The sequence below is a fragment of the Phyllostomus discolor genome, chromosome 7, assembly GCF_004126475.2.
Source record: "Phyllostomus discolor isolate MPI-MPIP mPhyDis1 chromosome 7, mPhyDis1.pri.v3, whole genome shotgun sequence".
NCBI lineage: Eukaryota > Metazoa > Chordata > Mammalia > Chiroptera > Phyllostomidae > Phyllostomus > Phyllostomus discolor.
Genome location: NC_040909.2, coordinates 36,581,405 through 36,598,423, shown reverse-complemented (window position 1 = coordinate 36,598,423; position 17,019 = coordinate 36,581,405). Strand labels below are relative to the sequence as shown.

The window sequence follows — 17,019 nt, the reverse complement described above, 5'->3', positions numbered from 1 at the left end:
GGCAATTTCACTGCACAGCAATAAGAGTTATGTCAGGTTTACTACAAAGGCTTTAGAGCATGGAGGAGATGAACAGAGCCCAGACTTGGAGATTAGAGAAGGCTTCCTGGAATAAATGGTCTCTGTGCTGAGACCTGGGTAACAACACTTAGGTGAAGAGTTGTCCAGGTTGTAGACTGGTGGTTGGGAGACCTAAACAGCACCAAAACAAACAAACAAATGAAAACCCATGTGGAATGGGCTGGGGTTATATGGAGCTGGGCAAGTTTGAGGAACTCAGTCTTCACAAGCTGCACTGTAGTATGCACTGGATGAACTGAAGCAGTTTCAGGGCATGGGTCTGTCCTCTTTGTATCATTTTTTTCTTATGTACTGTAACACTTTCAATGCATGCATAATTCTAATGCCACACTTTATAGCTCTTTTCTACTTAAGACCAACAATTAAATTCATAAAAATGCCAAAAGGGTATGTTTGCAGAACAGTGAAGATTATAAGTGGTCTGTCTAGTGAAAAGAACACCAAATTTAGTTGTATACAAAACCTCCATTTTAGACTCCTTTGGATCCAAGTTATGAAAGCTTTATACACTAGCTCCAGCCAAAGCAGAACTTATTATAAAGATACTGGTCTACCCCGCACAACCCAAAGACAGGAATGCAGAGAACCTGTATCTCATGAATAAATGGACAGGAGTGTCCCTCTCTTACTCTATTTCATCTTTACTTCTTTTTTTTTTATTTTACTTCTTTTTTTCTGGCTTAGAATAACCATTCCCACTTTACAGAAGTTATATATGCCAATAGCTCCAAAGTTAGCCATATTTTAAAGCTCTGTTATCAGAGAGAAACTTTCTTGGCTTAAGTCAGAGAATCTTAAGAAGGGACTCTTTGGCTTAGATTGAGTCACATGTACACTGTTGAACCAATCAGTTGCGACCCCTGTGAATGTGGGTTGCTGTTATTGGCTCCAGATGAGTCTTATTCCCACTCTTGGACCAATCTACTGTAGTGAGGAGTATAGATTTATGTTAGACTTGGAAGTTCTCACAAGGATCTTACCAATGAACTGTAAGAAAGGACATTTGCTGTGATGAAGAAAAATCCTTGGCAGTCAAAATATATCTAGTACACTAAAAATTATTAAAATGTCACTTAATTTCTCTGAGTCTCAGTTGTTTCTACTTTGAAAGGGTATAAATTAGCTATTGCTATGAATTTGTATCAAATAAGATGTTTATGATATGTTTTAAATGATAAAGCTCAATGCAATTGTAGAATGTTGCTCTGGTTATTACAAGGACTTTGCCGAAGTAGGTGCTAGAATCTAGCTCTCAAGACCTTTAATTTGTGAAACCAGGATGCTTTTCCTCTATTTCCGATGGTTATGGGCCAACAAAACAAAGAGTATCTTCTATTTTTGATGCTTTTTATGTACCAAGAGTTATGGTAGGAGCTTTGTACCTTCACCACAGCCAGATAAAGCAGATATTCTTACAAAGTGCACTGTATATGAAAGAGGGTAAGTAAATTAAATTCCTGCAATGAATAAACACTACAGAGAAGATATAAATCCAGGTCTCAGTGATAACGAAGATAAGCAATGCATGACAAGGATTTTAAGGAGTCATTTTAACTTACTATATAAGTGTATTATAATTGTTCATCTTAACAATTTATTATACTTGTGCTACTTAAATAGTATTCTGAAAATTTTGAAATAGTATTTTGCTATTCCATTTCTGTTTTTTAATCTGGTTATTATATTAAGTTCCCATAAACATGTCCCATGTTTTATGAGGACATAGGATTTCATACAGTGGATTTGCCAAGAGTTCTCCTACTACTTGTTTTAAGAAATTAACAATTTAATTTTCAATAGAAAGCTTAATGTTTTTAAACAACTGTAAGAATAAAGGGATAAATAACCACAATTTGTCCAGAAACAGTATGCTAACTTCCAGGATGTTTTACAGATAGTTATCAATAGTGGGTCAACATTTTTGGTCTCAAGAGTGGAAAAGTACAATTGATGAGAAATTATGAGATTTTCTGGATTCCAACCCAGCTGAACAGAATATATCTTTTCTTTTTAAATTTGTGTCAAGAAGTAGACACTTGGCTCATCTGAGCATGTATGACTAGTTTACTGGAATTGTGTTCCTAGCATGAATATTAGAGTCTTCTAATCATCTTTGTAAGGCAAAGCTTTTCAATCAGATTGCAAATACAATTTAACATCTTCTACTTCTATATGTTTTTAACATAATGAAATGTTATAAATCTCAAATTCCATCCACAAGGATGTGTCATCTTTGTCATCAGTGGGATCTTTTATGATGTTTCAGGTGTTTCTGACAGCACATGAGAGAGAGTCCACTCTTCATGAAGTAGCACGAGAAATCCTCTTCCATGGCCCAGTGTTGTTACTGTTCACCTCTGACTTCCAGAGAGCTCCTGTGCAAGGCGTTTCTTTTTTGGCTTGACAATAGGTACCCCCTCTGTTAGTCTTCTGCATATATACATAATGGTTCTATTTCAAATGGTATATTTCTTTTAAAGTTTAAGTTCCTTGGAAGTTAAACCAAACTTGTAGCTTTACATAGACATCTAGAAATAGTATTATTCCTATATCTGGGAGAACAATTCCATCCATAATACATTATCACATCATTTTTGCAGAAAGTATTTAGATTTCTATGTACATGACTTCTTCAGAGTTTTCTTATTTGAAAATACTTTCAAAGATGGTATCTTGTAAAGTTTGAAGGGAATGTTATATTATTTCTACTTCGCAGATGGGAGAACTAAAGTTTTGAGGAGTAAAGTAGCTTATTATACGTCACATGGCAGATGGAAAAGTAAGAGCTCTTCTGGCTCCTTGTCCAGAATACCTTCTGTGACCTCTTTTCACATCACTCTCATCTCTGTTATAGCATTTGGTTCTTAAAACAACATGGCATGCAGGCAGGAACAGATTTGGTTCTCCACTAGTTTGCAGATGAAAATATTGAGACTTGGAAAGATTTTTGCTCGAGGCTACACCATGAGAAACCTTTTGCTTCCAAGTCCAAGTTCATTGTCATTATGATTTTCTGGCTTTCCAACTTTAATAAGTCCTATATGGGCTACTTAAAAATTCTGCAATCTCTTGGTTTAAAAAAATTACCATATATTTTTCTTGAGGAATAAGTTACTTTATTCCTCAAAACTTTAGTTCTTCCATCTGCGAAGTAGAAATAATACAACATTCCCTTCTTATAATAGTTTAAAATATATAACTTATAAACTAATAAAGCAATACTTTATGTTGAATTCCAGCCCATACTCTCTAGGGAACCTTACCTGCTGCTCTTAAAATTCTAGCAAATGTAGCAGATAGCCCTTTAAAAACACATTGTAGTTGACATGCGATATTTTATTAGTTTCAAGTATACAGAACAGTGATTCAGTATTTCTATTCCTTGCAAAGTCATCATCACAATAAGACCAGTAACCATGTGTCTCACTGTATATGGTAACTACAGTAGTAATGGCTGTATTCCCTATGCTGTACATTATATCCCCAAGACTTATTTTATCATTAGTGCTACAATTGTACTCCTTAATCCCCTTTCCCTTTCCTAGTAACCATCAGTTTGCTCTCTGTATCAGTGAGTTTATTTCTGTTTTGTTTGCTTGTTTTGATTTTTAGATTCTCATATAAATGAACATGATATTTGTCTTTCTCTGATGTAATTCACTTAGCATAATATTATCTAGGTCCATCCATATTGTTGCAAATGGCAAGATTTCATTCTTTCTATGGCAGAGTAATATTTCATTTTATGTATACATACTGCATCTTCTTTAGTCACCCATCTATCAATGCACCTAAGTTGCTTCTATATCTTGGCTATTATAAACAATTCTGCAATGAATATAGGGGTAGATATATCTTTTCAAATTATTGTTTTCATTTTCTTTGAATAAATACCCAAAGTGGAATTTCTAGGTCATATGGTAGTCCTATTTTTAATTTTTGAGGAATCTCCATATTATGTCTAATTTAGAAATCCACTAAAAGTGGATCAGGGTTCCCTTTTCTCCACATCTTTGCCAATGCTTATTTGTTGTCTCTTTGGTAATACCTATTATGACAGGTGTGAAGTGATAGTTCATTATGGTTTCAATTTATATTTCCCTAATGGACATCTGTTCTGTTGCCAATAAAATGAACATGTCTTAAGTGATATGTGTGAAACAAAATGGGGACATTCTTTTCATCCTTCTAAGCCCAAATAAAAAAAAAGTTCTTATTCTTTTCCTTGAAAACTAATTGGCATTCATTTAGTAACACCATTATTATTGGTATCTTTCAGAACATCTGTTAATTTGCTAAATGTCCATTAGGAAGCAGTTCAATATTTATTACCAGGAAAATATAGGTACATCCCAACTTCACTAAGAGTAAATCAATAGCAAATGGAATCAGTGTTCCAGTTCTAGTGTCATCCCTAAAAGTTGTGTGACTTTGACAAAGTCTCTTTGCTACCCTAAGGTCTTATATTAATTTTCCTATTGCTGCCATTGCAAATGACCCCAAACTTAGTGGTTCACATACAAATTACCGTTTATTTATGTAGGTCATGCGTCTATCCCAGGTCTCACTGGGTTAAAATTAAAGTCTCTATAGGTTGTGTTCCTTTATAGAGGCTCTAGGCAAGAATCTTGTTTCCTTGCTTATTTGGTTTGTTTAGAGAATTCATTTCCTTACAGTTGCAGAACCCGATCCCCATTTACTTGCTGGCTGTCTGTCCACTGGTGGTGGTTCTCAGCTTCTCGAACTCACCTGCATTCTTGGTTTGTATGCCCTTTTGTCCTTAAAGCCAGTAAAGACTCGCTTTGTCCTGCCTTCTCTCTCCTGCCTCTTTATCTGTGATCACATCTCTCTGACTTCAGTTGGGAAAGGTTGTCTAATTTTAAAAGTTTATGTGATGAGAGTAGGCTCACTTTGATAATCGTAAATAATCTTCTCATCTCAAAATCCACAACCTGAATCACATATGCAAAGACTCTTTTACAAAGCTCCTTTGATTCAAGTTTATATCTGCAAATTATTGCTTTTGGCTTCAGAGAACTAAAAAATATCAGGAATATTGTGGATCCTGCTTTGTGGTGGGGGGGCGGATAAAATCTTTCAGTTTCAGTTCAATCGTTTTAAAAATAACTTTCTGGAAAGACGGACTCTATGTCAAATATGTCAAATATGTCCCCATTTTTGTCAAATATGTAAAATAGAATTTGATTTCTGTTAATTCAATCACTTAATGCGCTGAAAACAATACTCTTGTTTGTTTAGTGTCAAAATGACTGAAGGTCTCACTTTCAAGATGTAAAGCAGTGCCGTGCTTAATCACATCATCACAACAAGTATAAATGAATTAAAATCATCCCTTGAAAGACAAAAGACAACATCAGGCTAAAAAGAAATGTTAAATAATAAGAAATAAATTGTTGGTCATTGTCCCTGGTTTCTGGCACACAGGTCCTTACAATCTCCAGAGTGACGAGAGTGTCTTTGTACGCTAATGTGATGTCCCGCCTCTGGCCCCTAGAGAGCTTCAGGATGGGGACTAGTGGCCAGAAAGACGAAGGTGTGCTGAAAGGGTTGGAACCTTCAGTCCCATTCCCTGACCTCTGTGTTTTCTTTCTATCATTTATTTATTGACATTTATTGAGCCTTCAAATTTCAGCGTCTATAATATCAATTATATTTTATTTCTATAAATTATATTGTTTTCAAGTCTAGCCGCTTATTTCTCATAGTTTTACTATATACTTATTGTAATTGCACTTTTCTTTTGCCAATTTCACATAGCTATTTTCTAGTAGGTCAAAGAGTTTCAATATCTCCAAGTCTTTCATTTTAAATCTTGTTTTCTTATCTGCTGATTCTCACATTGTAGCTCTTTTTTTTTTTTTTTCTGTTATGTGATCTTTATTTGTAAGCTCATGCTTACTTTCAGTCTGTGGAAGACCTGTGAGCCTACCTGAGAGAAACTTTCCTCCAAGGACAGTTTGCTTCAGCCTGGACTGGTGAGTGAGTGGGTGGGCTTCCCCAGGTACTTCAGACCCTCTAGTCCCAGTTACACATCAGAAGTGTCTCAGACTCAGCCTTCCCCCGGGTGCTATTCCTACAACATCATGGCCTTGGGGCTGTGCCTCTCACGGCCTCTGTTGATCTAGCCCAGCTCCCTGTCCCTCTGGATGCCCAACTCAAACTCTCTCCTTTAGCCTAGACTCTTCCTCTGTGGGCCTGGCTCCTGGATGTTTTCATCTAATCTTTCAGGGATTCCTGGTTTGTCTTCTGACTCACCTGTCCCCTGGAAGTGCTGGGATCAGCTGTCCTTTGTTAGTTTGTCTGTTTTGTTTTTGAGGGAGTAGGGGAAACAATAGGACTCCAGAAACTTTTGTGACACCAGTGGTGTCTCCAAGAAGGCACTGTCTATGGTTCTAATTGTAAATAAAATGATTACGCATACCTCTTAGATGCTAGTGACCCTGAAAATAAAAACCAGCTGTGGCTTCTTGACCCTAGGATGTATGACACAAGTGGGAATTCCAGAAGGCAACTGTATAAGTTTGTATACCTGGGAGTGAAGGAACTATATTTGGGAAGTTGTAGTTTTGAGAAGAAAATGTTGGCAATGACTATTTCACTTACATTTGTAACTTCATATTTAATATCTAATAAAAATAAGCAGCCAGAAATTGGAGCAAATTGCAAGGGCAAGAAGTATGGTCAACTTTATGTTTCTTCTGTGGAGAGAAAAGGATAAGAGTTTACATGCTATTAAGGATATTCTAATTATTAAGGTATTAATTGTTTTAAATATGAACTATTGTCTGTTCTTTCTAGTAAGTGTACCAAGCTGGGTGATCTATCAATGATCTAGATGAGGAGAATTCACTTTCTGTATAAAGCTGTGATGTGTATATGTGCAACTTTGGAGGAGTTAATGTTACATTATCCAACATATGTAGGTGAAGAGCTTTTGAGAATCATAGAATTTTTTAATTGTAAAGAACCATCTTTACTCAGCCCCTGCAAGAAGCTAAGTCTAAATAAAGTCTAAGTCTGTTTAAAGATGTATTTATTTTTAGAGAGAGGGGAAGGGAGAAAGAAAGAGAGGGAGAGAAACATTAATCAGTTGCCTCTCACTTGCTCCCAAACCAGCAACCTTTCCTTTCCGTCCACAGGCCAGTACTCAGTCCACTGAGCCACACCAGCCAAAGTGGGAAGACCCTGTTTAAATATAAAGAACCAGTGAAAGACACAGGCAGTTCAGGACAAATGTTTGATTTCTAGACCAGTGCTCTTTTCACTGTGACTTGCTGCCAGCCTAGGGGTAGGTGATACGGCCTTTGGGGATAAACTGAATGGGGGGCAAAGGTCTTTGAATTTTAAAAAATGCACAGAAACTAAAACTGTGGTTAGTTTTATTTAAGCCTTAAACAAAGCACTAATTTGTGAGAAAACATTAGAAATAACAATTCTTTCTTGCATTATTATTGATTGAAATGTCACAGTGTCTATTGATTAAAACAGTATATGCCAGGAAAACTTGTAGCTTCATTTCTTCCTAAGGTGGTAGAATTTGGATTCATCTAAAAAATTAAAAGTATGGTTATAACATAACAGGTGCACCGAAACAAAGACATATGATCCAAATAAAAGAATAGATCAAAACTCCATAAAAAGAACTAAGTCAGAAAGAGATAAACAACCTATCAGATGCAGAGTTCAAAACACTGGTAATCAGGATGCTCATAGAAATGACTAAGTACAGATGAAAAATAAAGAAGTGAAGGCTATGCGAAGTGAAATAAAAAATATATATACAGGGAACCAACAGTGAAGTGAAGGAAATTGGGACTCAGATGAACAATTTGGAACAGAAGGAAGAAATTAACATTCAACTAGAACAGAAAAAAACCAAGAATTAAAAAAAAAAGGAAAGGCTGAGGAACCTCCGGGACAACTTAAAATATTCCAACATCTGAATCATAGGGGTGCCAGAAGGAGAAGATGAAAAATAAGAAATTGAAAATTTATTTGAAAAATAATGAAGGAAAACTTCCCTAATCTGGCAAAGGAAATGGACTTCCAGGAAGTCCAGGAAGCTCAGAGAATCCCAAACAAATTGGACCTAAGGAGGCACACACCAAGGCACATCATAATTACATTAGCCATGATTAAAGAGGAGAGAATCTTAAAAGCAGCAAGAGAAAAGGAGAGAGTTACCTACAAAGGAGTTCCAGTAAGACTATCAGCAGATTTCTCAAAAGATACTTGGCAGGCTAGAAGGGGCTGGAAAGAAGTATTCAAAGTCATGAAAAGCAGGGACATACAGCCAAGATTGCTCTACCCAGCAAAGCTATCATTTACAATGGGAGGGCAGATAGAAATGCTTCCCAGACAAGGTAAAGTTAAAGGAGTTCATCACCAAGCCCTTATTATATAAATGCTAAAAGGACTTATCTAAGAAAAGAACATCAAAACTATGAAAAGTAAAATGACAACAAACTCACAACTATCAACAACTGAACCTAAAAACAAAAACAAAAACAAAGACAAACTAAGCAAACAAGTAGAACAGAAATAGAATCACAGAACTAGAGATTAAATGGAGGGTTATCAGCAGGGAAGGGCCGTGCCCTCCAGGGGGCACAAAATTGGGGAAAAGGTACAGGGAATAAGAAGCATAACTGGTAGGTACAAAATAGACAGGGGGAGGTTAATAATAGTATAGGAAACAGAGAAGCCAAAGAAATTATATAAATGACCTGAAGACATGAACTAAGTGGGGAATTGCTCGAGGAAATGGAGGGTACAGTGTGGAAGGGGCTAAGGGGGGAAAATTAGGGACAACTTTAATAGCATAATCAATAAAATATATTTTTAAAAGGAAAAAAGAAATACAAATAAATAAATAAATATACAGTATACAGTGAAGAGAACAGCTGGGTGGTGTGGAAAGCCATTGACTATGCCACCATAGGCAGGAAGAAGAAAGCAAAAATGAGGCTAAGCATGAGAAAGCTAAAATCCAGTGAAAAGATGATCAAGTCCAATGGCCAGTTGGAGTTCCAGCACCCCCTTGAGCTGCATGTGAACTCGGAACTCAAGGCCCAGCTATGGGAGCTGACTATAACAGTGCCAAACCTGTTATAGGAGCTTCAGAATAGGTTTCATTTCAAGAAAAATGCCCCCGGCACTAACACACACCCTGGGCCAAGGCTGACTTGTGAGCTCAGCTGGCTTTGCTTCCTCTGCCTGGGTCAAAATGGAGCCGGGTCACAATGAAACCCTGGCTGTAAAAGTGGGGCCAACATACAAGATTCCTCATTCCCAGCTGGAAAAGAGAGGAGAGAGTGAAGAGATGTGGCGATATCCCTCAGTGTCCATCATTCTTAGAAGCCCAACCAGGACAATGGTGGAGAGCTGCAACCAGGGCAATAGCGCTGGGAGGGGCCAGAGCTCCTCATAGTAGGTAAGAGCCTCCTGAGGACACCTGTGAGCATCAACAGAGCAGGGATCAGGACTCCTGGAGAGCAGTGTGCCAGGGCTTCACCTCCCAGACCAACACCATCCACACTGGCACCACCCAGACCAACACCATCTACACTGGCACCACCAAGACCACCACCGTTTAGACCAGCACCACTCAGACCAATGCCATCTACACCGGCACCACCCAGACCAACACCATCTACACTGGTACCACCGAGAGCACCGTTGTTTATACCGATACCACCCAGACCAGCACCATTTAGACTGGCACCATTTAGACCAACACTTCCCAGACTAACACCATTTAGACTGACATTATCTAGACAGACACCAGCCAGACCAACAGCATTTAGGCTGAAACCCTTTAGACCGAAACCACCCAGACCAACAGCATTTAGACTGACACCATTTAGACCGACACCACCCAGACCAGCACCATTTACTCTGACACCACCAAGAACACCACCATCTACACCAGTTCCACCCAGACCACTACCATTTACTCCCACACCACCAAGAACACCACCATCTACACCAGCACTACCAAGAATAGTGCCACAGGAGACCAGCATGCCATCTGTGACCCAGGTACCTCTTGGGGACCCAACCCACAACGTGGTGCCACTCAAGCCCACCTCCGACAGGACCACACTGCTGAGCAACCAACAGGAACAGGCATTCTGGAGAGCAAGGCAGGATCAGCTTGTGACCAGACCACCAACACCTGGAACACAGGCCAGAAGGGTTCGTCGGATGAGTGACTAGTGGGCCCCTGACACCACCTCTTTGTCACCTGTCACTCCCAGTAACCTGGAAAATGAAGGCTCAGACTCCACCAGCCAGTTTGCAGAGGAATCTAGTGATTCATACACCACCATATCTGCCTGCAGTAAATGTTTTGGATGCAGAGAAACCATCAAAGGCTGCAATGGAGGTGGCAGAAAAGACAGGGAAAGCAACAGAGCTGAGGAAAGGAGTAGACACACCTAGGCCAGTGGTTTTCAAGGATGATTTACCTGTCCAAGATGAATCTAGAGTCAATCTGGCAAACCCAGCCATCAAAGGTGAAAATCTGCAGGACAACTATAGTGAGATCCGACTGAAGAGACAACAACTAGCTCCCAAATACGGGAGACCAAGTCAGCTCCTGGAGAAGGACACAATGATACTCGAGCTGAAGGAGCTGTTGGAGGCAATGAGGGCAGCACCTTTAACAAAGGAGAGCCAGGCCAAAATCATGGTAGCAAACTTGAGGAGACAGGCCGCAGAGAGGAGAGTCCAGGCCTGGGCAGTGGCCACACAGAGGCAGGATTCTGAACCACACATCGACCAGAGGCCAGACAACCAGAGACTCCATGAGGACTTGCGGGCCGCCCAAAGCAGCTTTCCCAATATCTTACCAAACCTGAAGCCACAGCAGGAGGAGGAGCAGGGGTACCCAGAGTCTGTACTCCAAGGGGAGCCAGTGCTACAGCCCTGCCCTCCAAAGACCCCAAAACCCACTTCCATGGGCACCAAATCAAAGATTATTCCACAGTGGTTCCTAAACTATCAGACCCCCCCAAACCCAGAATTGGTGGACTTCCCATCAGGAAGGCAGCATAGGCAAACAAGGCTTGCCTCCTTGCACAATGACATCAAAATTACAAGTGAAATATAGAACAGCCATCACCGAGAAGCTTCAGAAGTCAAGTTGAGTGGAAGTCTTGACAACTATGGAACTAAAGAAAGCATATCCATCCAGACTGGTAGTAGGGTTGGAGGCTGGAACATACTGGTCCCACATCCACGTGTGGTGGATAAAAATTGAGGGATATCAGGAGTGAGAAGTCCCAGCCCCACACCACCAGGCCCTACAACGCTGGTGTCCCACAGACTTGAAGAAAGTTGCGGGGGCGGGGGGCGCTGTGGAATGCTGGTGGCAGGTGGGGTTCAGGGTGGAGGAGGATAAAGGAGAGAAAAAATGGGACAATTCTAATAGCATAATTAATAAAATATACTTTAAAATAAAACGAAAGTTTAGTTTAAAAAAATCCTTAAGATAGTGCTGGATATTTTAAGCAACACAAGTGCATAATCCCTGATCTGAAATTTGGAAGCTCTGAAAATTGACCACTTTTTCTTAACTTCTTTGGCCTCAATGCCCCACCTGAACTGTTAGAAGGCTTTTCACAGCCTCTACATACTCCCTTGCTGTGCTGTTCATCAATGCCTCTTTATCCTTCAGCACTATCTCATGTGGGGTTCCTTATGTGCCAGGCTCGGAGGCAGTGCCCTGCCCTCTGAGGGCCCATAGTTCCACAGAGTAAAAGCCCATGCTACCCAACCTACCATGAGGTCAGCAGAACCCAGCCTGGGCCGGGGGGCCAGTAGACGAGGAGCAGGAGCACAGATGGCTTTGGCAGGAGGTGATGTGTATTAGTAATAAAGTGGAGAAGATCAGTGAGGAGAAGACACCCTATGTGGAAGAACAGGGTAGGAAAATGTTTAGAGGCTTGAGAGCATAGGGCCTATTTGACAAAATCAAGTCAATCAGTATGATAGGAGGGACAATGAAGGCAGGGACAGTTGCAGGGCAGAAAAGGCGAAACCATGGGAGAAGTTTTCTTAGTAAGGTAACTATTTTGATCCTGAAGTTCCTGAGAGGTCGCCATAGGGATTTGTATTAGGGAATATTTAATAAGAGAACCCCCCCCCCCAAATATATGTAGTAGGTAGCTTTTAAGTAGAATGCCAAGTGATTCTTGCCTCCTAGTGTTCACACTCCTGTGTAATTCCCCACCACCTAACCCTTGAGCATGGGCTAGACCTGTGACTTGCTTCTAATGAATAGAATATGGCAAAGGTAATAAGCTGTCGCTTCCGAGATCAGTTTATCAAGATGCTGACTTCCCTCTTGCTCACCTCTTGTGCTTCTGCTTACTCTGATGAAGCCATCTGCCATGTTGTGAACTGCCCTATGGAGACCCCTGATGGCAAGGAACTGAGGGCAGCCTTTAGCTAAGAGCTATCAAGGATCCTTCAGTCCAACACTGCTGAGAGAGCAACAGAATCCTGGGGACGTCCGTATGAATGAGCTTGGGGGAAGATCCTTCCCTGGTTAAGTTTTGCATTGACTGCAGCCCCAGTGAACAACTGGCAGCCTCTGAGAGTCTCTGAGTGGGAGGACTCAGATCTACAGCCATTGTGAGATAATAAGTGAATTATTGCTTTAAGTTCTTAAGTTGTGGGGTAATTTGTTATGCAGTGATATATAAAAAGAAAAAAATTTAAATCACTTGACCTACCAGCTGCTTGAAGAAATAGAGCATCAGTTCCTTCCAAGCCTCCTGTGGGTCCTTTCTCTGTCCTGCACTAGCCTGCTTCCTCCTGCCAGAGGCAACCACCATCCAGAATTTTGTGCTTCTCAGTCCTTTGTTTTTCTTTATTATTTGAATACATGCCTAAACAAATTTGGTTGAGTTTTGCAGGTGTTAGAGCTTTATGTAAATAGAATCACACTCTATATATGCTTCTGAGGTTTTCTTTCTTTTTTTTTATTCAAAATCAAATTCCTGAGACTGAGCCACACTGATCATATGGTTCATTCATTTTCACTGATGTGAATTTCTCCATTCTCCTGTCCTTGGACACGCACAATGTTTTCAGTGTTTTGCTATTGCAACCAGGCTGCTATGAACATTCTTGTGTATGACTCCAGGAACATATGAGCCAAGGTTTCTCTGGGGTATACACCCAGGAGTGGAAGTGCCAGCTTACATGGTATAAGCATCTTCAACTTTATAATATAATGCAAAAAGCTTTCAACACTGTCATATGATACCACTTTACACTCCCAATTGGAGTGCATAAGAATTCCTTTGTTCTACATCTATTTGACATTGTCGAATTTATTCATTTTTGCCTTTTGGTGGTCATAAAATAACATCATGATTTTATTTTGCAGGTCCTTTATTACTACTAAGATGAACTATTTTTGTTAAAAAGGTTTTTACTGCCTTTGATCCACAGTTGGTATTTCACAGTCTCTCTTGTTCCCGGGGCTGCTGGGTGGGGTTGGTCCCAGAGAGGGCCTCCTGGTGGCGGTCCCTGTGCAGTATTTCATGGGGGAGAAGGGACTAACATGGAAGCAGGGGGCAGGGGGTGTGTCTTTGCCTCAACCACTCAGAACTCCACTGTCCTGCCTGGGCCTTGGTTTCCTCACTGGGCCTCTGGGAGCATCCTGGAGAAATCCAGTCCCTCGTGATGCCTAAAATATCTGGGGACTGGCCTGGCACTCTCCCAGAGGACTTCCTTCTCAGCACTCCCACCCTCCACCATCCCCTCCCCACCAAGTTACTTTTGTTCAAAGTGCCTGAAATTTCTGTGGGACAGAAACCACAAGCTGATCAGCAGAGAAAAGGGAAGAGACACAGAAGCAACTGGAAGCAGTTGGGGCCAGTTTCCCTCCCTGCACATCTTTCTTCTCCCCACTATAGCTTCGCCCAAAGCCTGCTGGGAAATTTGCTACCTGGATGTGCCCTGGCAGGGACCCCCCACTCCACAAGCATCTGGATCTGGCCTTCATAGACCCTCAGCTGGAGGCACTTGAATGCACAGAAAAACAAGGTGAAGATAAAAAAACTTGAAATCCTAGATGGGGTAATGGTATAGGAAGACACCCCACAAAGGAGCCTCAATAGTCTGCATCTTCTTGGTGGTAGGAGGGGTACTCTGGGGCCTTCCTCAGGCTTGGGTAGTCACCTGCTGACTCTGGAGCCCCACTGGCCACTGGGCCTTGTGGGCAGGACTTGGGGTTGTATATCTGCCTGCCCAAGCCAGAGACCTGGCCACTTCATTTGGTGCCCTGCATGTAGCCCATCTGCAGAGACATGGAGGAATTGTCACAGTTGTCAGTCCTCAGCTTGGTATCACTGATGTGCCACCAGGTCCCAGGAGCCCTCTGCCCACCTGGCTGGCACACCTGTTGGTGTCCATTTGGAAGGTGATGGTTGAGTGGTCCATGGGTGGCAGGATATGGTACTTGGGGTCATAGAGATGTCTTCTTGTGCCATATGCGATCATGCCTGATTGGCTGGTACACTTGTTGGTGCCCATCTGGAGCCCAGGGATGCACTGGCTGGCCTTCATGGTAGCATCACCAAAGTTCCACTCCCACTTTTCTGAGTACTTAATGATGTCCACACCACTCTGCAGCCCCTTTGTCTTGGCCTTCACTGCCAGAGCCAGAAGAGACACCTGCACCTATGCCATGTTTCCACTTTCAAACAGGTCATTGGCCTCAAACAGGTCCATGGAGGTCATGCTGTAGCTGACCATGGCCTTGATGAATTTGGGGAAGTTTTCTAGCTGGTGGCAGTTTTTCATGGAGTGGTTGACCTTAGGAACTGAGCCTGGCTGCAGCTTATTCATGAGTGTGCACAGGATAATCCCGCCTTTCAGACCCTTCTGGAAGTCAGAAATGATAGACAGGCCCTTGAGTCCCTCAATTCAGCTGTGGAGTTCTGCCTCCTTCTGAGGGCCGTATTTGGATAGGAGCTGTTTCTTGACCTCGGCTGAAAGCCCATGTGAGGGCCCCTTGTTGAACTGTGTGGAGCTCATTTCGGTGGCAATGACAGAGGGACAGACAAGCTGCTGGGTGAGACGGCTGGGGCTAAGATGAACATTTTTTCACAACATTATTGCACATTACATTTTATTCTCTTGGGAAATGCTTATTAATGACTTTTGTCCATATTTTTATTTTTTATTATTTTAATTAATTTTATTGATTATGCTATTATAGTTGTCTTGATGTTCCCCCTCTACTCCCTCAGGCAATCCCACACCAGTGTTCATGTCCATGGGTCATGCAAAAGTTTAGCTACTCCATTTCCTATACTGTACATCCCCATGGCTATTCTGTGACTACCTATTTTTATTTTTTAATCCCCTCACCTCTTCACCCATTCCCCCATACCCCCTCCCATTTGGCAGCCACCAAAACACTTGTATCCATCATTCTGTCTCTGTTCTTTTTGTTTGCTTAGTTTGTTTTTTAGATTCAGTCATTGATAGATTTGTATTTTTTTGCTATCTTATCATTCATAGTTTTGATCTTCTTTTTCTTAAATAAGTCCCTTTAACATTTCATATAATAATGGTTTGGTGACAATGAACTCCTTTAGTTTTTTTTCTTGTCTAGGAATCTTTTTATCTGCCCTTTGATTCTAAATGATAGCTTTGCTGGGTAGAGCAATCTTGACTGTATGTCCCTGCTTTTCATGACTTTGAATATTTCTTACCAATCCCTTCTAGCATGCAAAGTTTCTTTTGAGAAATCAGCTGACAGTCTTATGGGAATTCCCCTGTAGGTAACTAACTGCTTTTGTCTTGCTGCTTTTAAGATTCTCTCTTTATCTTTAACCTTTGGCATTTTAATTACGATGTGTCTTGTAGTGGGCCTCTTTGCATCCATCTTGTTTGGGACTCTCTGTGCTACTTGGACTTGCATGTCCATTTCCTTCACCAAATTAAGGAAGTTTTCTTTCATTATTTTTTCAAATAGATTTCCAATTTCTTGCTCTTTCTCTTTTCCTTCTGGCACCCTTATGATGCAAATATTGGAATGCTTGAAATTGTCCCAGAGGCTTCTTATACTATCCTCAGTTTTTGGATTCTTTTTTCTTCTTGTTGTTCTGATTGGTTGTGTTTTTGTTTTTTTGTTTTGTTTGTTTGTTTTGCTTCCTTATGTTCCAAATCATTAGTTTGATTCTTGGCTTCATCTACTCTACTGTTGTTTCCCTGTAAATTGTTCTTTATTTTAATTAGTGTATCTTTTGCTTCTGACTAGATCTGTTTTATGCTGTTGAGGTCCTCACTAAGTTCCTTGAGCATCTTTATAAGCAGTGTTTTAAACTCTGCTTCTGATAGATTTCTTATCTCCATTTTGTTTAGTTCTTTTTCTGGAGTTTTGATCTGTTCTTTCATTTGGGCCATGTTTCTTTTTTCTCTTTGTTTGGGCAGCTCCCTGTGTTTGTTTCTATGTATTAGGTTGAGCTGCTTTGACTCCGTGTCTTGATAGTGTGGCCTAATGTAGTAGGTGTCCTATAGGGTCCAGTAGCATAGCCTCCTCTATCACCCAAGCTGGGTACTTGAGGTGTGCCCCTTGTGTGGACTGAGTACCCCCTTTGCTTGTAATAGAGCCTTGGTTGCTGTTGGAAGGTCAATAGGAGGGGTTTACCCAGGCCAGTCAGCTGCAAGGACTGGCTATGATCACTGACCACCAACCACCAACCACCAACCTCTGTGGAGGATCAGTTGTGGAGGGGGCAGGGTAGTGGTTCTCTGACGTGATCTGTAGCTGTCCATTGGGTGCACATACTCTGGGGTTTGCTGGGCAGTGCAGGCCAAGGTGAGTCCCCACCTGTGTTTTGCCCAGGGTTACACTCCTGAGCTATAAAGCAATCTGAGATGGCTGCTACT

General features: G+C 41.1%; 1 pseudogene; it reads right to left on the bottom strand.

Moving 5' to 3' along the window:
• Positions 1-14,230: 14,230 nt before the first annotated feature.
• On the bottom strand, positions 14,231-15,156 carry LOC114502069 (annotated as a pseudogene).
• Between the last annotated feature and the right edge of the window lie 1,863 nt (positions 15,157-17,019).